Source organism: Piliocolobus tephrosceles, chromosome 6, assembly GCF_002776525.5.
Source record: "Piliocolobus tephrosceles isolate RC106 chromosome 6, ASM277652v3, whole genome shotgun sequence".
In the NCBI taxonomy this organism is placed as follows: domain Eukaryota; kingdom Metazoa; phylum Chordata; class Mammalia; order Primates; family Cercopithecidae; genus Piliocolobus; species Piliocolobus tephrosceles.
The window spans coordinates 137270639-137290802 of NC_045439.1; the positions used below are offsets into that span (position 1 = coordinate 137270639).

A 20164-nucleotide genomic window follows, 5' to 3' on the forward strand; every position below is an offset into this window, starting at 1 on the left:
CGAAGCAAAACTATTAGCCATCAGGAATTCCACAAAGCTGTAATTAAGGTGGGAAATGTTTAAAAATCTCTCTCTAAATTAGACAAATCAATAAACAAAATTAAATAAGTTTGAAGAAATGGTAAGCTTAATTTAGAGCTAGTTACCATGAATTGAAAGTTTATTTTAAATCAATTTCTGCTCAACAAGTATCGATCCAAAAATGAGCAAAATACTTGAGTAGATATTTTAAAAGAAGATATACAAGCAGTCAATAAGCATATTTTAAAAATGTTCAATATCATTAGTCATTAGAGAAACACAAATCAAAACTACAACGAGATAAAACTTCACACCTACTACGTTGGCTATAATTTTTTAAAATCAGTGAATAACATGTTGAGAATGGTGTGGTTGTGCTGTTTCTCTGCAATAAAGTCACCTTCCTTGGCCTTATACTTTGTCGCTCCACTTGTCGTCATGTGGCAAGAGGTATGAGCTTTGGACTCAACTGCAACAAAAAATACATTATTACACCAAGAAATCAAAACAACAATGAACCTTGTAGCATCAAAAACCTTTCATCGAAACATGTAATCTATTTATCTGCATTGTATCTCAATTATTCCAAGGTGTCAGGGTGCTACCATTTCCTAAATTCTTAGGACCTATGAAAATTTGCATGAGGGACAAGGAAATTCGCTTTCATTTTATGCCAAGCACAACAATGAATGATTTACAATACATCTTCAAACCCTTTACTGTTAGGAATTCTTACCTTATTTCGAGATGAGGAAACACACAAAGAAGTTGAATGAGTTGCCTGAGGACTCACACCTAGTTAGCAAGTGCCAGAGTCAGGGTTGAATCCAGCCTTCCCTGACTCCATGTTCAGGCTTTTCTAACCACATCAGGTGGCTGCTCTTGGCCCAGGAGGAAGTCAAGGAGATAATTAGAACGCATATATAATCTGTGCATTAGAGTTGATGCATAGATGATAACAGGAGTAATCATCCTGTTAAGAATAGAAAAAAGAGGAAGACGAGGAAGAAGGTGGCAACACCCTACATCTAGCCCTACCTTCTGAGATAGAACAAGTGTTGTCCTCATTTTACAGTTGGAAAAATGAAGATTTACAGAATTCAAATAACTTGGCAAGACCTCACAGCCAGAAAGCAGGAGGTCCACAATAACATATTTTGATAATATAAAAAAAGACAATATTTAGAACTGCCTTAGAGCTTACAACAAACATGTCAGTATTATATTTTTCTTTGTTTTTTCGAAGAATCCAGAAACTCTGAAGTGGCTTTGGCACTGTTTTACTGGGTCACTTATCTAGATGCCCATTGCAAAATGGAACAGAAGGCCTGCCTAACCTTCAGGTCTATGAAGGCTTTAGAATCAAGACAAACTTGAACAGTAGCTCTGGACTTTTCATTCCTTTCCAAATGTGTGGTAAAAGATCTCACTATCTTGACGCAGTGATTTGAGATTAATAGTGACAATAGCTACATTTATAAAGACTGCTGCTGTGATTGGCTCCCACCTGGCTGTTTAACAAGCGGTATCTAACCTACTTGTCGGCTCAGTCCATCAAGAGAGATGTGGCTGAGGCTGCAAGAGCCTTCCAGGCTCTGTGTTGTCACATCTGGGCATGGAACTGGACAACTTTTCCAGCCCCCTTGCTTCTAAGTGTGGCCATACAACAAGGTCTCAACAATGGAACACACCCAGGAGTGATGTGTCACCTCTGAACTAAGGTGGTGAGACTGGTGTACTTTCTTTACATTCTGTCTCTTTCCAGCCACCTTTCCCCATCTATGGACTGAATTCAGGGAATGATATGGTTGTAGAAAGTGGTGGAGATATACAATGAAAAGTCTCTGAACCTCAAATCACCATACAGAACTGAGTCCTTCCCCACAATTCATATTGAAATATAAGATGAGAAATAAACTTTCATTGTGTTAAGCCACTGAGACTTAATGGTGTTTTGTTACATCAGGTAGAAGTATTGACAACCATAGCATTAAGTATTATTATTCCCATCTTGCACATTTGATAGTTGACATTTGTTGAGCATTTATTATGTGTTGTATACTCTAATTTAATCTATTACTATCCCTGTTTTACAGATAAGGAAATAAAGGTGCCAAGGAGTTACGTGAACTGCTACTTCCCAGCTAGTATGTGATGATGCCATGGTGCAACTCCAGGTTTGAATCTTCCAGTTCATGTGACCCCAGAAGTGGGCTTTGCAGAAGGACAAGTTCAATTCGCAAATGGAGTGGTTGAGTGCCTTTTGTGGTTTCTTATCAGCCATAACCATCCACTGCATCACAATAAGTGCCTTTTGATTCTTAAGCTTGATGAGTTAAGCTTATGGTACAATTTTAACACCAGAAATGGGAATAGTAACTCTTAATCAGCTGTTGGACAGACAGAAGTCCAGGGAGATTGCCAACAACCTTGGCCTCAGGATAGAACTCACCACTCCATTATTTTACCCCACCCCTTGGCTCTACCACCTGGTAAACTCACAAATAATGGAATAAATGAAAAATATCATAGCCCTGGAAGATATGACAGCTGTGAATTTCACAAGGCTGTCATAACAGTGAAGAAAGTACAACTGGATCTTTCTAAAAAATTTATTCTACTGAAGGTGCTGTAGCAACCACTGTCTTCCCCTGACTTGTTTTTGCAGGAGTGTAAAGCAGCTGGAAACACACAGAAATGTAGGGAGTCATATCTGCTGCAAGAGAGAGGGCAGACCTGTTGCCTCTTCTCTGCAGCAGTAGCCTCATATCGTAGCTACTTCTGAGGTCATACCCCTCCTCCCGTTATCATCAATTCATCTTCAGTGTGAAATGACTATTAACCGATTCTGGACTACTAAAACATGTTTTGGTTAATGTTGAACATTATAATAACTTTAAAAACCATTGACATGGCTGGGCGAGGTGGCTCACACCTGTAATCCTAGCACTTTGGGAGGCCAAGGTGGGCGGATCATGAGGTCAGGAGTTCGAGACCAGCCTGGCCACCATGGTGAAACACCATCTCTATTAAAAATTTAAAAATTAGTCAAGCATGGTGGTTTGTGCCTGTAGTCCCAGCTACTCCAGAGGCTGAGGCAGGAGAACCGCTTGAACCCAGGAAGCAGAGATTGCAGTGAGCTGAGATCGTGCTACTGCATTCCAGCCTGGGCAACAGAGTGAGACTCCATTTCAAAAGATAAAATAAAATAATAAAAACCATTGACATTGGTTAGCAAGAAAAATTCAACAAATGGAGTTCTGCCAGTTACGAGTAGTAGGTTCTGTTCCAAACTCATAAACTCCAACCTCATCTTTTCTTAGTGAAAGTAAGTCATTGGTGTAGATGTCCAAGGTTGCCTGGTATCCAGTATGTGGATCTACACTTGAATGCAAATGGAGGAGATGAGAGAAAACTGTAACGAGGTGGTGGAGGGAGAGCAGGGGCACAGTAGAGGGAGAGGCAGTGTGAGATGCCATTGTGTACTTCCCACAGAATGCCTGCCTGGAGTTGGTCCTGCTTTTGGTCAACATCTTGGGAACTGCTAAGAGTTCCAGCTGGTTCTGTGATTACATAGTTGTCCTATTTGGGATGCAGGATTTGTGTCACTAATTTTTTTCAAAAGCCCTATAACAATTTGGGAGCCCAGAAGGGAACGAGGCAAGTACAAGTTTGGGTGCTCTCTATGCAAGATTTTCCAGCTGGCATGAAACCTTGACATCAGCCACGCAGTTAGTTCTTCCTCACAGGTTCCATACTCTGTGCTATGATGTGTGACTCTGAGATTTACGGATGTATCTTCTCTCCAGGCACTTCCTGGCTTCCTTTGATAACAAACGTAATTAGCTATTTCCCTTCCCTATTAAATTCTGCATATGATCACAGTTATTCTGGTTAAATCAGACTCCAGAGGCCAACATTAATGAAACAAGAATTACAAAACCTGTCTTCATTAAATGGAAAACAGAATAACTGAGAGAGTCAAGATGGAAAAATAAACAATGTATTGTATGAAGGAGGCTGAAAGAACCAATTGCGTAGATTTGGAAACATTTAGAATTTAAATCAAAGGCACACTCTGTTTTACTGTTTAAATTTTTTTTGGAAAACTGTTTCCACTTCCTCACATAATCCATCTCAAGTTTTGAATGTGGTCCATCATCTCATTATTTTGGACTGGAGTGTTTGAGTTTCTGAAATTGTATAAGAAGATCTGAGGGCTTACACTGTAGGTTGCAGTAACAGAACCATATTCTAGTAGACTCCATTTTTTCTAATTCTACACTAATGGAATACACGGTACCAAGCCCAGGGTTATTCTCCTGTATACGAAGTTGCTGTTAGAAAGTCAGTTTTATCTGAGAAGAATAGCTTTAGACCAAAAACTTCTGATGAGAAAAAATACAGCTCATGCATCTTAAAATTGTTTTCAAACTGCATCAGTGACACATACAAATATAAAATGTCACTCATCATATATGCTCCCATCGTACAGCTGCTATCACCACAAAAGTGACTACTTACGAAGACGTAAAGGAAGAAAAAATACCTTAACTCCGAGGAAACATCCAATTTCATTTCTTCTATCCCCTGATGCCTTTTCAGTTCTCCATCTTGGCTGTGAATTTTCAGTATTGTCAATGAGTGACGTTTTTAATTGGAGGAAAGGGATATTGTATGGATGCACACAAATTAGCAGGAGAGGGCAATTCAATTACAGAGGAGCCAGAATTCTTACTGAGAAATATTGATGACTGTGTCCTGAGGGTTTCCACTTCATCTAAAATGTACTGAAACTGAAAACTTGAAGGAAATACAACGGATGTTTTACAGAAAGCCCAATTTGGAAAATAGAAAGGTAGATCAACTGTGTAATGGAAGCTCTATGTAAGTGCTATTTTTGCTCATGAACTAAAGGCATTCTATGATCACTTCCTCAATAATCTTCCTTGTAAGGTAACTTTACTGATCGGTTTAAGGAACAGAAGGTCAAGGTTAGCCCTCTTATGCTACTGATTGGCTCTATAACCTTAGGAAGAAAACCATAATTCATTGGTCCTCTAATATGTGCCGGGTATTGTACTAGGTGCCATCACTTCGACATGCATTGATTTGATTCTCCCTTCCTGCCAGGCAGAGTAAAGCTCTGGAAATGGGAAGATAAAAAAGTTACAACCCTTTCTCTCAAGAGGCTCACACTCTAGTGACAAACGTAACACAGGATACTCAATACTCTAGTGTAGATAGAGTGTAAGCAATATGGGGACCAAAAGAGGGAATGGCTGTGTGTTATCTCATTGAATCCTCCTCAGAGGACTCTTAGCCCAATTTAGCAGACCAGGAAACCAAAACTTACAGGAGTTGTGTAATGTTGGAGAAAAACCTCCAGAACATTATGCTCCTTCTACTAAACTAAGGAAGGGCAGCTTTAAACCTCATTTTTTAAAGTGACAGGATACCACCCTAGTGCAATGAGTAGGTAGGTAAAAAACTGATAAACATTAATATTTAATGAGTACTTACTAGCTTCCAGACATTGTTCTAAGCACGTTGCATACATTAATTTATTTAATCCTCACACTACCAATTATATTAGGTATCATAATTATCACCCTGATTTTACTAATGAGGAAAATAGGGAAGGGAGATGAAGTAACTTGCTTTCCGGGATACAGCTGGCAAGAAATTTTAACACCAGGATGTGAACCCAGGCAATTTGGCTCTCACGTGGACAGCTGGGGAATGTCAAAATAAGATTGCAGAATTTTCTACATAGGAATACTGTGGGCTGGGGTAGGAGTCCCAGCTTTTTCTGCACCAGGTCCACTCCGGGTATTTAGTCGTGTCTGAACATTACTACAAAAGAAAGACGGCAGAGTTCAAGAACTCACTAGTCAGGAAGACGGAGGAACCCTATGGAAAAGGGTGCATTTTAGGGAAAGTGTGGAATTAGCAGAGGAACGGTGTTCAAATGCAAGGCTGCATGCAAACTTCGAAATGCCTGCTTTCTTGGCTTCTGACTCCCAGTGGAGCTCTACCCTCCTCCCTGGAAGAGAATGGGTGTTAGGTCCCAAATGGATGGCCACGGGCTTGTGACCTGGGGAAACTTCAGAGGAGTCCACTTTCAGAGTGCTATGAGTTTGGGGGAGAATCACTACAGTTCTCTCTGAGTGTGATTCCTTGATCTCTCATTATTGCTGGAAATGCACACTTTTCCTCTGCTCTTCCCAAAGGGCCAAAGAAGGGGCTGGCACCTATGAAATATGGGTGGTGTCACTATGGAGCTGCCCAGTCCTCAAAGCTCCCCAAGTGAATTCATCTTGGCTTGCTCAGGACTTTCCCAGTTTTAGCACAGCAATTCCTACATCCCAAGAAACCCCCAAGTCCTGGGCCAGGTCAGGACAGTTGGTCACCTGACCTTGCCCAGACTCTAGCATCTTGCCAACCCACACCTGCGACTCAGTCTATTAGTATCATCATTTTATACCTTCCTCCTATTGTGCAGCCCCCTGAATTTCCTAGTGTTCCAGTTTCACTAGATGTGCCTCCAAACTCTGTATGCAATCTCCTAGAGGCTCAGTCTATGGACAAAACATCACATGTGTGCAGGCATGATCCATGATGCACAGAGCTCCTTTCTGTGTGTCGTCTTACAGAACTCGCCAAGAGCCAGTGCAACAGGCTGGTGGGATGTATAAATATTCTGACTTTACAGTCGAGAAAATTATGACTCAGGTGGAGATGACTTACTGAAGACAACGCAGCTAGGATGTGGCAGCATTAGAAAAAGCCCTCCCTTTTCGAGGTCATGGGCTTAGAACCAACTTCCATTCAAATCCCAGTTTGGTCATTTCAATCCGTATGATTTTCCACAAGTTACATAACTTTTCCATGTCTTCATTTCTTCATCTGAAATTTGGAATGGCAACCCAGAATTTATTAAATGAAATAAAATAATGTGTGCACATGACAAATGCTTAGAAAACAATAGCTTTTGGAATAGTTGGTAACTGAATCCTGCTTTGTTTCTCATGGGTAGGAAGCATGTTTAAATAAAGGATTCTTTGTCAGAGGAAGAGGTTTAAAACCTTCTCAACTGAGCTTGAATGGATGAATGAGTCAGAATAGATGTGGAATCCAGGACTGAGAATAGCAAGACCAAAAGAGAAAAAGACGTGCCCCTACTTAGAATAAACTGGAGGTGAAACAAGAAAGGGGCAGCGCTTTGGCAGCACCTTGTAGCCCTTTCCATGAGCTGCTATTCCCCATCGCTGAGTGACCATTCATTTGCCCCGTTAAAGCAATCTGTTTCTGACCTGCCAGTAGTCTTCTCTGAGGATCACAGAGCACCCACAATTCTCTTATTGCCTGGAACCCTTCTACCTCCACCAAGGTTTCAATCCCCCTTTTATTTACAATAACAAACTAGTGTTAGTGAAGCCTTAGCACTTCTGTGTATAAAAAAGCAAAGTACTTAACACTGGGCAAGTACAGTAAACAACGGGTGTTTATATATCCCCAGTAATTCCATAATCCAGAACTGTGGCTAACACATACACCACAAATTTTTTTTATTTATTTTATTTTATTTTTAGACAGAGTCTCACTCTGTCACCCAGGCTGGAGTGCAACAGCACAATCTCGGCTCACTGCAACATCTGCCTCCCAGGTTCAAGCAATTCTCCTTCCTCAGCCTCTTGAATAGCTGGTACTACAGGCGCATGCCACCATGCCCAGCTAATTTTTTGTATTTTTTTAGTAGAGGCGGGGTTTCACCGTGTTAGTCGGGATGGTCTGGATCTCCAGACATCGTGATTTGCCTGCCTTGGCCTCCCAAAGCACCAGGATTACAACATCACTATACTTTCTTCCAGTATGTTTTCAGTCTGTCTAAATACATTTGTGTGTATGTCTGAGTATGTGTGTGCACGCACTTGTGTTTTTCTAAATAGCTCCTTCCCTTACTCCTTTCTGCTAACAGCATGGCCACCTTTGTCTTTGGAGATGGGTCTTTCCCTTTGAACCATGAGGACCAGAGGAGGGCTCCCAGTTAGAGGATCCACCCCACCAGCTGCCTCAGTGATTGATCCAGAGATGGTCATGTGATCCAAGCCAGCCCAGCCTAAGTCCATTCCCAGGAATATAAATCACTGTGATGGGGAAAGTTTATTTTTCTACACAGCTTGCTAAAATGAGATAATGTTAGCTCGGATCCATCTTAAACCCAAAAATTAAATTAGCATGTTAAAATCGTTTTTAAAAATTTAGGGGAAGATTTGGAAATGTTAAAATGTTAAATATCAGACAATTGGAATTGTCTAATAAACAAAGTACCTAACAATGTCCACAGCAATTGATAAGATCATCATAATACTGTCGTATTATAATGGCTTTCATGTCATTTGAAGCTCTTTCCAAATGTCACTTTTATGTTTCATGTTGGCCCTGTTACATAAATGCTGCTGGGCAGACCAAAAACATTTTCTTTATTAGATTCTAGAGGCAACTGAATGTTGGTGCTATCAAAGGCAATTTGCATGTATAATTCACAGAATGTTTTGCAATCTTTCTGATTTAATGATTCAGTAGAAATGATCAAATAATCCTCTCATCATAACTGTAGAAGATAAATACAATGATCTATTTTTCCATCATAATTTGTCCTTGAAATATACATTTTTGTCACATTATGTTTGAAGTTAAAACCAAGAAGCTTGTACTGTTAAGTGGTTTGTGGGAGGGAAGCAATTGCCTCAGAAGAATTTTTTTTAAATACTTACATTTTAGGACTATTATTGGAGACAAACTGATTTCAAAATGTTAACAAGATCTATGCCAGGTTCTCTGATCTTTGGATTTACTTCGACTTCCTAAAGTAAATGTGAAGTTTTGATGTTGTGGTTTTCTCCTTTTCTCCCTTTTTCCCTTTTATGCTATTTATAATAGGATATTACCTGTCTTATCATAGGACCATACCTCAAACCCGAAACCCCGATGCATATGGGCTGCCTCTTTTTTCTTAGTGGCACAAGGATGGCATTTCAATCTTCCTACAATGTCCAAGCCAGGGCCACCTTTGCTTAAGGAAATAAAATCTCTCAGAACGGATCCCTTGGCTATCTCCCTCTGTTTATTCTTTCTTGAAGAAGTTAGTTCTCCCTGTCTGTGTGTGGTAGGCAGGCCCACCACAATTTTGAAATATGCTTCTAATTTAGTATTCATCCTCTTGCTATAAAGAATGTTGAGCCATAAATACCATCAGAGATGGTGAATGATATTTCAAAATATTTTCAATCAAACAAGATGTAGTTCTTTCCTGAAAGCCAACTCTGAAGAAGCTGGCAAAACAAAATACATAATAGATCTTCGGCCCTTTGTTTGGGATGAGATCATACTGGTTGGGACCGCATGACTGGCAGGGTTATCAAAGAGCATTCTGTGGTCTTTGTTCACTTAACGCCTATATTAGTTTCCTAGGGCTGCTATAACGAATGGCCACAAACTTGGTTGCTTAAAACCATAGGCATTTATTCTCTCACAGTTCTGGAGGCCAGAAGTCTGAAATCAAGGTGTCAGTAGGCCCATGTTCCTTCTGAAGTCTTCAGGGGAGAATTATTTGACTCTCCCAACTTCTGGGAACTTCAGGTGTTCTTTGGCTTGCGGCTGTGTGACTCCAGTCTCTGTCTCCATCTACATGCCTTTATCTTCCTTCTCAAATTTTCTTCTGTCTTTGTCTTATAAGGACACAGGATTAGATTTAGGCTCCCCTGCCTACACCTGGAAATTCAGGTAATCTCATCTGATGATCCTTAATTATATCTACAAAGTTCCTTTTACCAAATAAGATCACATTCACGAAATAAGATCACATTCAAAAAATATACCTGTTTTTTGGGTTGTGATCATTCAGCCCACTAAAATGCCTAACAGTATTTCATTTGAAAAATGCATCGTCAGCCAGGCGTGGTGGCTCATACCTATAATCCCAGCATTTTGGAAGGCCGAGGTGGGTGGATCACGAGGTCAAGAGATCAAGACCATCCTGGCCAACATGGTGAAACCCCATCTCCACTAAGAATACAAAAATTAGCTGGCAGTGGTGGTGCACACCTGTAGTCCTAGCTACTCTGGAGGCTGAGGCAGGAGAATTGCGTGAACCTGGGGAGCGGAGGTTGCAGTGAGCCGAGATGGTGCCACTGCACTCCAGCGTGGGTAACAGAGCAAGCCTCCATCTCAAAAAAAAAGAAAAAGAAAATGCATTGTTTGCAAATTCACCTAAACCAGTGTGCCTAGTCATCATTATTACATTCTTTTCGCAGTTATTGGTAACATCCAGTGGTTGGGCTCAGGTAAGGGCTTTAGGTTTTCTCTCCTGACTCTTCACTACCTGGCAGTAGTTACAATGGAAGCAAGTCCCAAACAAACCAAATTCTGGCACACGCATGAACATTCATTACCACCCTAGCACAAGAACACGTGTCCCATTTGATATGGTTTGGATTCATGGCCCTGCCCAAATCTCATGTGGAATTGGAGGAGAGGCCTGTTGCGAGGTGACTGGATCATGGGGGCAGATTCCCCCTTGCTGTTCTCATGATAGCAAGTGAATTCTCACAAGATCTGATGGTTTAAACATGTGTGGAACTTACCCCTTCGCTTTCTCTCTCTGCTGTTCTGCCATGGTAAGAGGTGCTTTCTTTCCTTTCACCTTCCACCATGATTGTGAGTTTCCTGAGGCCTCCCAGTCATGCTTTTAAGCCTGCAGAACAGTGAGTCAATTAAAGCTCTTTTATTTGTAAATTATCCAGTCTTAGGTAGTTCTTAGTAGCAGTGTGAAAACAGACTAATATACCATTAATCCTGTAACTCAATAAATCCTCCATTCTTGGCCATGTCAGGCGCTTCAAACAGCACCTTGAAAGAACTCACCCACAGAACATACAACAATGTTCAGGCAGCAAGATCAAGCTAGCCCTCCCACTTAGGGCTTTTCAAACTGCGGTTTGCATCTCATTACTGTGTTCTCAAACGAATTTAGTGGGTTGCAACCAGCAATAAAAATAACAACAAAACAGAGTAGAATTGAATAGACTCTAGCATTATATAAAGTGATGTAAGAAGCACATTCTCTGGAAAATTTTCCTTTCAGTGTGGGTGGGTGTGTGTATGTATGTGTACTGGGTCAGTCATGATGTAAGATATACTTATTACAGTGATCTAAAAAGAATGAGAAATTCTTTCCTAAGTGGAACTGGATACAGAATATAATGGAGTCCTTTGGCCTACGGCACCACTCTAACAGGTACAGGCTGATGGGCACCTTAGATTCTTGTGGCCCATTATGGAAGGGAGGTTGTTTCTGCATAATTATTTCCAGTCAGTCTACAAAACCACTCATTTTATCAATAAAAAACTATCTTTTATGTCTTTCATGCTAATCAGAAATGTTCTAAAGATAGTTTCAGGCTTGTAGTAGCTTCTGCTAAAACGTTAGCTTCTCATTAAATTCAGTAAAATACTAACTCCCCCTGCAGTGCATATTCCTGATTAAGGCACTTCAACTGTTACTTACCCATATTAAACTATAAACAAAATAATATATGCTGTATGTGCCATAATGTGTGTGTGTGTGCGCGTATGTGTGTGTGTGTATCTGCGATACAGACAGGATCAGTTATTCTTTCCTGTCACATGGAAGGCTTGCGGGGAAGATAAGCAAGTTAAAAGAAGATCGTAATCTAATACACAGCACAATATTGTGTTATAATGGTTGATACTCAATGTAAAAAAACAAACACAAGAAAATCTACCTCTAGAAGCCTCTCCCACTACTTGAGTTAGCAGATTCATAAACCAGGGCAAGACTAGAGGATTACTAAGGGCATAATAGCAAGTCTAAATGTTCAGTCATATTTCACCAAGTGGTTTCCAGGTTTTCCTATTTTTGTGGAGCACTAGCCAGTCCCTTTTATTAACATTTTTCTTCTCTAAAAGTCAATCATTCCTGATGGTAATGGATGACTTAGTTGGCTCCCCAAGCATATTTAAATACTATAAAAGGTCCAGGCTTAGCAATATATTTATTTGTTGATACTAATGCATAGGGACTTAATAATATGAATAAATGATGAGTGTGGATTTTTAAATTCACCTATGCAAACATACACATATACATACAATTATACATAAACATATAGGTGTATGCACATATATTATTTATTGCACTGTATAAAACATATTGATGTTTCACACCAAGGATGGTCTTCTCAGGGGAATCAAACACTGTGGGAATAAGATATTTAGTATATTAATGACAATTACAGATGGCAGAAAGTGGTAAGTTCCAGAAGAGAGGTACAGGAAAAGACTGTTGTATTAGACTTGGGAGAGATTCCTTATGTTGGTGATATCACAGAAAACTTGCAATTTAATGTCACATCCCCTCGGGCAGAGGGCATGGAGATACTCAAGGGGTGAGTGCTGATCCTCATGGTGCTCAGGACCTTGTGTCTTAGTGTATACAAGACCCAAAAGCAGAGTGGGAACTAGCAGAACAGTTAGGATTTGGGGTCTGTCCCACCCTATTCCTTTAGGGAGAAGAGAGCTTCATTCCATTAGTACCTAAAAAGGCATCAGGCATTTGAATCATGGAGCCATGTGGTTTCATTTTACTTCATTTCATTTTACAACGTTATTGCCCCATTTTTTTTCATTGAGAAAATTGAGGCTGAGAGCCTAGGTAACCTGCTCAAAGTCAAACAGTAAACAAGTGGCTGAGTTGAACTGTACACAGGTATGTCCACATAAGAAAAGATTTCTCATTTGTGAACAGGACTTAGTCTCACATGAACAACCCTCACCCCAACTTTATGCTGTAAAATCTAAAATAAACCTTGTGGTAGCTCCTGTGTCCTTAGCACAGTAAGTAAACACAGCTGAAACTCAACATGCCCACCCTCCCAGAGCCCACCAGAATCCAGCACTTGTTTTGCCTACACTGGAAGGAATTTGAGGGCCACTGAATTCCTTCATTAGCTCTTTGGTTCAAGTCCTCAGCCTTCAGCACCACAGATGACCAGATCTATCAAATCCGGAGAGACACTATGACTAAAAAGATTTCACCCTTTTTCGGAGAGCAGAGACCCTTCAACCATCCTGGACCACACTCTGTGTTCATTTGTTTGAAGTTTACATTGAACTGTGATTTCCAGAGGTGGAACAGAGATGCTTTGGGCACAGAAGTCTACCCTGTCCCCTGTCCCCACAAGGCACCTGCCGCTGAAAACCATGTGGAGACTGGGGAGTGTCTGCCCTTCTATCTGCAGCCAGAAGGCAAACTAAATAAACACGCAGAACACTTGAATCAAGAGCCCACAGATGCACCCCCACCTTTCCTAATCACCCGCTGGATTTTCCACCTACAAATCCTCCCCCGGGCCAGCCACCGCTTTCAGCAAGGCTGACAGCTCTGCTTGCTGCCCCTGCTGCTCACCCTTTCCAGGGCAACTGTGATCCAGACCCACCAGCACCGCTGCCTCCCTCACCCACTCAAAGGAACAGCTTGAAAAATCCATTTGAATGAAATGGCTTGATTACAATGGGGAGACAATTGGTTGAATAAAGTCAATTATCTCTCTGGTGACAGGTGCCCACTTTGAAGTCTAGGCACCTGCTGGCATAATCACTGAGGCTGACATTTCCAGACCTTCATTAAAAGGGGAATAATAGTATGCCAGGCCTGAATTTTGTTGTTGTTGTTTGTATTTTTTTTTAGAGCAGAGCAGAAGGGTGAGTGTAGTCTGCAGCTGCTGGATCATTACCTCTCCTTAGCTAGCAGGTCAGGAACCGGGCCTTTGGATGCTGCCAGGGCTGTCAGAGGCTCCGACTGAGGCTGGTGCTGTCTAAGGTAACTGACTCTAGGCAGCAGAGCTGAAGGACTGTGCTTACAGCTTTAAGAGCCTTAACTACTCAAACCTGGAGAGCATTCAAATCTGAATATTTAGTAACAGGAATAAGGGAATCGGGCACATCTTATTAATCCAATTAGGGAGACATAATGGAAAACAAGAAACAAATAAACAAATGATTTCTCCATGGCTGGGACAGTATTCCCATGTCCCGTCACTTTCACCCGTAGCCTACATGCTCGGCCTCACTTTACTGCTGACACAATCTCCTTCCCTCTGCCAAGACCCTCTGTTCATTTTCTCCACCCTCACTCACCCAGACAAATGGACTCTGCGATTGTTAGAGTAGCAGATGGTTAAAGTAGGAGTGGGAGGTGGCAGCAGTAGGAATGTCTGGGGACCAAGGAGTGAAAGCAAAGTTGTTTATTCAACTAAAATATATTACTGAGTTAGCCTTGCACAGAGAATACATTATGCTACCTGCCCTCTAGAAGTTCATACCTTAAAACACGAGTCAAAAACTTGTAGTGCTTAAGGATCAGGCAGGTATTATTATAAATGTGTGATGGTAGCTGATGTATAATAGGGACCAGTGGGGACTGTGGAAAACTAGAGAATTCTTGTCTGTCTAAAAGAGGCCACCTGGATTCAGCTCCAGCCATGAGTTGTCAAGTGATCTTGCAGGCCCAGTGTTGACAGAGCTTGAAATATTGCAAGAGAAGTTGGGATCTGGATTTTTTTTTTTTTTTTTTTTTTTTTGGAGACAGTTTCACTAATGTTGCCCAGGCTGGAGTGCAATGGCGCAATCTCGGCTCACTGCAACCTCTGCCTCTTGGATTCAAGTGATTCTCCTGCCTCAGCCTCCCAAGTATCTGGTATTACAGGCGCATGCCACCAGGCCTGGCTAATATTTGTATTTTTAATAGAGATGGGGGTTTCATCACACTGGTCAGGCTGGTCTTGAACTCCTGACCTCAGGTGATCTGTCTGCCTTGGCCTCCCAAAGTGCTGGGATTACAGGCTTAAGCCACCGCACCCAGCTGGGATCTGGATTTTATATGACACTTGTTGATACTTTGAAGAGTATGTTAGCCTACAAAGCACATACGTGGTTTGTGGGCCATCATTTTATGATCCACATTCCAGAATGAGTTGACTTTCCATCCTAGAGGAGTTTTAACCAGGGGAAGTCACCATGATCATCATCCTATTTACCATTCATTAAATGTTGCAGCATGCCAGATTCATTCACTATCTCATGTATCCTCATACTATATTCAATGAGGGCATTATTATTTTGATGTTATGCATGAGAAAACTGAGCCTATGTGATATCTATCAATCAAATTCAAGGCAAGAAACAGAATGGACACTCAAACTTGGAAATTAAGAAAAATGTAATGAAAAGATTCACTACAAAGGAGGGGACAAAGCTGGAGAACTCAACAAAGCATGATACAGTACCTTGGTGCAAGCAACAGCAGACAGCTGTTTCCACCTCTATACTTGAAGACACAGGAGAGAGTGGTTCCACAACCCGCTGGGAGTAGCTGCATTGAGAGGGGTGCTGGACAGCAGTGGTGGCCTTTGGGAGTCCTGCTCAGTGACTATGCAGAAAGAGAAACAGGGAAAAAATATATTGATATCACTCTCCTTTCCACCTCTGATGTACATCCACCCATTGGCCCATCCAACTGGAAGCCCGAGGGGAAGGGAACCTTCTGACACAGTCAGTTACCACTCCGCATCCTGGGCATAGAGCAAGAAATAGAAGGGCAGAGAGTAGATCTAGAGAGACAAAGGCAAATCATCTAGCACATCCCTTAGCCAAGAGTCCAGATCCAGTAAGCGGTGAACCCAGGTTTATCTGACACTGCTGTGTCTATTCTTGCTACCGGACCAAACAGGCCCCTTTGTCCCGAAAAACAAAGACTATGTCTGGCTCTCTATCTAGACATTGTCCTGTACTTAAATGTAACTGGTATCTTAATTTATATCAACTCATTGCAGGTCATATCTAGGTTGTATAGTGTAATATTTAAGATCCCAAAGGTTCTTGAATCAAGCAATACTGGATTTACATTTCTATATGTACATTTTACTAGTGGTCTGACTTTGCAGAAGTCGCTTAATCTTGAGACTCTTTATTGTTAGTCTCAGTATTCTATCATTTACAATGGGAATAATTGTACCAAACACATAGAATTTTACGTATAATGAGATTATATAAACAGAACACTTCATACAATGTCCAGCTCATAAGGAGAGTTAAATAAATGATTGTCACAATTATTATGTGAATGATATTATTAGAAAATGCATTTTTTTTCAAGATTCTTAGCTCACATTCTCATCAAAGATTCACATAGCCAGAAGGCAAACTAAATAAACATACAGAACACTTGAATCAAGAGAGAACACAGAGGCACCCCCACATTTCCCTAATCACACTTTGGTTTTTCCACCTACATATCCTCCCCTGGGCCAGGCACTGCTTTCAGCAAGGCTGACAGCTCTGCTCACTGCCTCTCTTCTCCTTTTCACCTGAGATAATATTGTTTTATGATTCATTTGGCCAAACCCAAAATTTGCAAGCACATTAATACCAGCAGTATTGCGACAGTGGTTTATTAACACATCAAAGAGAAACACATTCAAACGGCTAATTTCAGTCTTTTATTAAGCCCTATGCAAGAAGGGACTGGGAGAAACAGGGTCTCAATGGATCACAAGCTCTTTAGGGCTCAAGAGTGGGATGCAACTATCTGTCAAAAGGGCAGATGGATTAAATTTTCCTTCTGTTCCAGGTTCAAGCTGGGTTTACTTCTGGCATCATATTTAGAGATGGACAATAAAATTCTGAAATATATCCAGAGAAATATGATCAGCTTGATTAGAGAACCTGAACCCATGTCACAAATGTAATAATTAAAGGAGCTTATTTCATTTGGATTGGAGAAGATATTTGGTGGGGCATATGAGTGCCTTCATGTCATCGAAGAAGACAGGATGAGTTCTTCAACTGCTACAGTGAATAGAACCTGGCCCAGCACTGTGACCTCCTAAGAACATCAAGAGTGGTTCAGTATAAAGAACAACTTTCTGCCCTGAATTTGAATGCCTGCCTCAAAGCGTATCAGTTGCTTCTCCCTGAGGGTGTCCAAGAAGACTCATTTTGAAAGAGCACTCATTGAATATAGATGAATACTTCAATGGTACTACAGGCTTACACGAGGAATTGAAAGCTTATGTCTATGATCCTCCTGTGCACCTAATGCTCAGTGGGCACACACATGAGACTGCAGCTTCTCTTGCAAAATTGGAAGCTCTGTCAACACTGGGCCCACATGACCACATGCAACTCCCAGCCAGAGCTCAATCCAGATGGCTTCTCTTAGACAAGGGCTCTCTGCTTTGCCACAGTATCCAACAGTCCCTATTGTACATCAGGTGGCTTTACCCATTTATAATACCTGCCTGGCCCTGTAACAGCACAAGTTTTCAACTTGTGATCTAAATTATGAACTTCTAGAGGGAAAGTGCCATAGTGTATTCTTCTCTGTGCCTGAACTCAGTCATGTATTTTAGTTCCTAATATGGTCACTGCCTCATTAATGTCTATTTAAATGGAATGTTGTGTGGATCCCCCTCTGCCTTTACTTTAGTCTGTCATAGGTTTCAGAATCAGACATTGCAATTTTGGTGGAGAGCAGAATTGAGCAGCAAAAGTCAATTCCTATTACCACATCTTCAATAACTCCCAGTAGGCAGATCACTTCCTCTATTCATTTACTAGTTTATTCTTCTGCCAGTACATTTAAAGAGGAATCACATCATATCAACATATCATATTCGAACATTCTACCCATTAACATCTGCAATATCTTTAGACTTCATACATCATCTGTCAACAATTTGTGCTGACTGTTTTCTGTGTGCAAAGATCTAGGCCTCAGTATTGGCTAATTGTTGGCACACTTGCTGTTAGCGGTTCTGAAGTCACATTCTCCCCCACCAGGACCCAAAACACAATGTGACACCCATTTGTTGCCCTAAGAGTCTAACAAAATAGAATACTCTCAGGAAATCAAAGACCTTGAGCTTGGGAGTACACAGAAAAAGGATACACACAGCATCAGAGTCTACAAATGAGCATAGCTACATTAACTTTGTCATTTTGTTCTGATTGTTGATATTGCTATTGCTACCACCACCATTACTACAGTTGCTTCTATTTTGGGTTCAGACAGTTCCTGTGAAGCTGCCGGCAACTGACAAACACTGGTGTCAACCACACATATCTGACTCCCTGAAGTGATTTCTGTGTGTGTGCGTGGTTGTGCCTATTCTTCTTGGCAGTGACTGAACCCTGAGGCCATAATTCATGGTACTTGCACAGTTGAGAGTCTTGGTGTGATGGCATAGTGCAAAAGAGACAGGGAAGAAAAACACACTCCTGGAAATTAGCATATGCTGTTTTTTGGTGCTGGAGGCCAGGAGCCCAGTGGAGCCGAATGGAGCTCCATACTTGTGAGTGTGAGAATTTGAGTCCAGCACTTTCTTATGTGCTGTTTCACAGTCCAGGATGGCTAGAATGGCAAACTTCCATTGGTGGAAGTTCAAAACACCTGTGAGACGGATAGTTGAGGAAGCAGAGCAGCAAAATAGAAATATATATAATACTGTGTTTAGGAGAATATTTTAAAAAATATTTTCTTGAAACTCAGAGGAATTATATTACACAGAAGACTAAATGACAGAATTCACACCAAGCAGTTGCTCAGAGCCTTGTTAGACTTGGGCCTTGAAGTATGTCCATTGTGTGGTAAAGTATGTCTACTCTTGGGTAGAGGGGATGTATAGAGAATAAAACTTAATCCCTCTCTTAAGGGGAACCCACTAGTGGAAAAGTCAGAGCACAAAAGACAAAACATTTTAATAACACACCACCAAATATGTGTGTGGGACAAACAGCCAGTATCACATGGGGATGCGATACCAGGCTTTCTCAAAGAGTAGCTTTTGAAAAATAAGGAATATGTGTGAGAGAAATAAAAATGTAGATAGCAATTGCACATCAATCCCTGGATTGTTGAATTTCAGAATTCAGAGCTGAAGCTTTCATCTAACAATTCTAATACATGAATATTGTATCCTTTAAGTTCAATGATCAATGAGTAAACAATGACTACGTAACATTTCATGCAAACTATCCCAGTGAACAAGACAGATAGGATCCTTGTTTTCTTTGGGTTTTTATATTCTAGAGAATGAAGATAGATAATAAATAAGCCAAAAACATTGGAGTTTCTGGTAATGATAAGCCCTGTAATGGAAATGAGACAGACAGCCTGAGATGGGGTGGTAGGGAGGACAGGAGGGCGGGCTGCTTCTTTAGACTGTTAAGTCTGAAGACATCTGTGAACCAAGCACAGAAAGCTGTTTAATAATAAGACCCTGCTGGGGACTAAATGACAATGGATGAGGAATTTGTTTTGAAGGTTTTCCTCATTTCTCTCCACCCCCATTCAACCTCAGCATCGGACTCAGCACAATTCTTACCAAAGTGTTAGGCAGTGTGTTAGTCCATTTGTGTTACTTTAACAAAATACCTGAGACTGGGTAATTGATGAAGAATAGAAATTTATTTCTCACAGTTCTCAAGGCTGTAAGTCGAAGATCAAGGCACTGGAAGGTTCCATGTCCAGTGAGGGCTGCTCTCTGCTTCCAATATGGAACCTTGTTGTTGTGTCTCCCAGAGGGGACGGATATTGTGTCCTCACATGGCAGAAGGGACACAAAGGCAAAAAAGGATCTAATTAATTATCTCCAACCATTTCATATGGTTGCTAATCCATTTATGGGAGTTTCACCCTCATGACTTATTTACTTCCTAAAGGTTCCACATCTTAATACCATCACATTGGGCTGTAAGTTTCAACATGAATTGTGGAGGATACACAAACATTCAAATCATAGCAGGTAGTGATAAGAGCATTAGGCAATAGTGCTCACAGGCATGTTCCTAGAATCTTGGTGGTTCCTCAGAGGTGTCTGGCAGTTCAGAAGAGGACCCAGGTCCAATCATGTTAAATATTGACAAACAATCATCCTTTCTAGAAGAGCGAAAAAAATTTTCACCAGTGCTCATGCACCCTAAAGAGTAAGAGCCCTGACTTCCAAAGTTAGGGTTAAGGTGCTGGCTCTGACAAGGTCTAGACTTTCGACCTTCTTGA

At 41.1% G+C, this 20164-nt stretch overlaps 1 long non-coding RNA gene across 1 annotated transcript in view; it reads right to left on the reverse strand.

The window, feature by feature from the left end:
* Nucleotides 1-278: 278 nt before the first annotated feature.
* Nucleotides 279-20164, reverse strand: part of LOC111548422 — a 173094-nt gene continuing 153208 nt past the window's right edge. The window contains exons 3-7 of the long non-coding RNA XR_002733401.2: nucleotides 15393-15535; nucleotides 10671-10780; nucleotides 6772-6930; nucleotides 4571-4639; nucleotides 279-490 (exon numbers count right to left, since the gene is read on the reverse strand). This is a non-coding gene — a long non-coding RNA (uncharacterized LOC111548422). The remainder of the gene's footprint in view (nucleotides 491-4570; nucleotides 4640-6771; nucleotides 6931-10670; nucleotides 10781-15392; nucleotides 15536-20164) is intronic.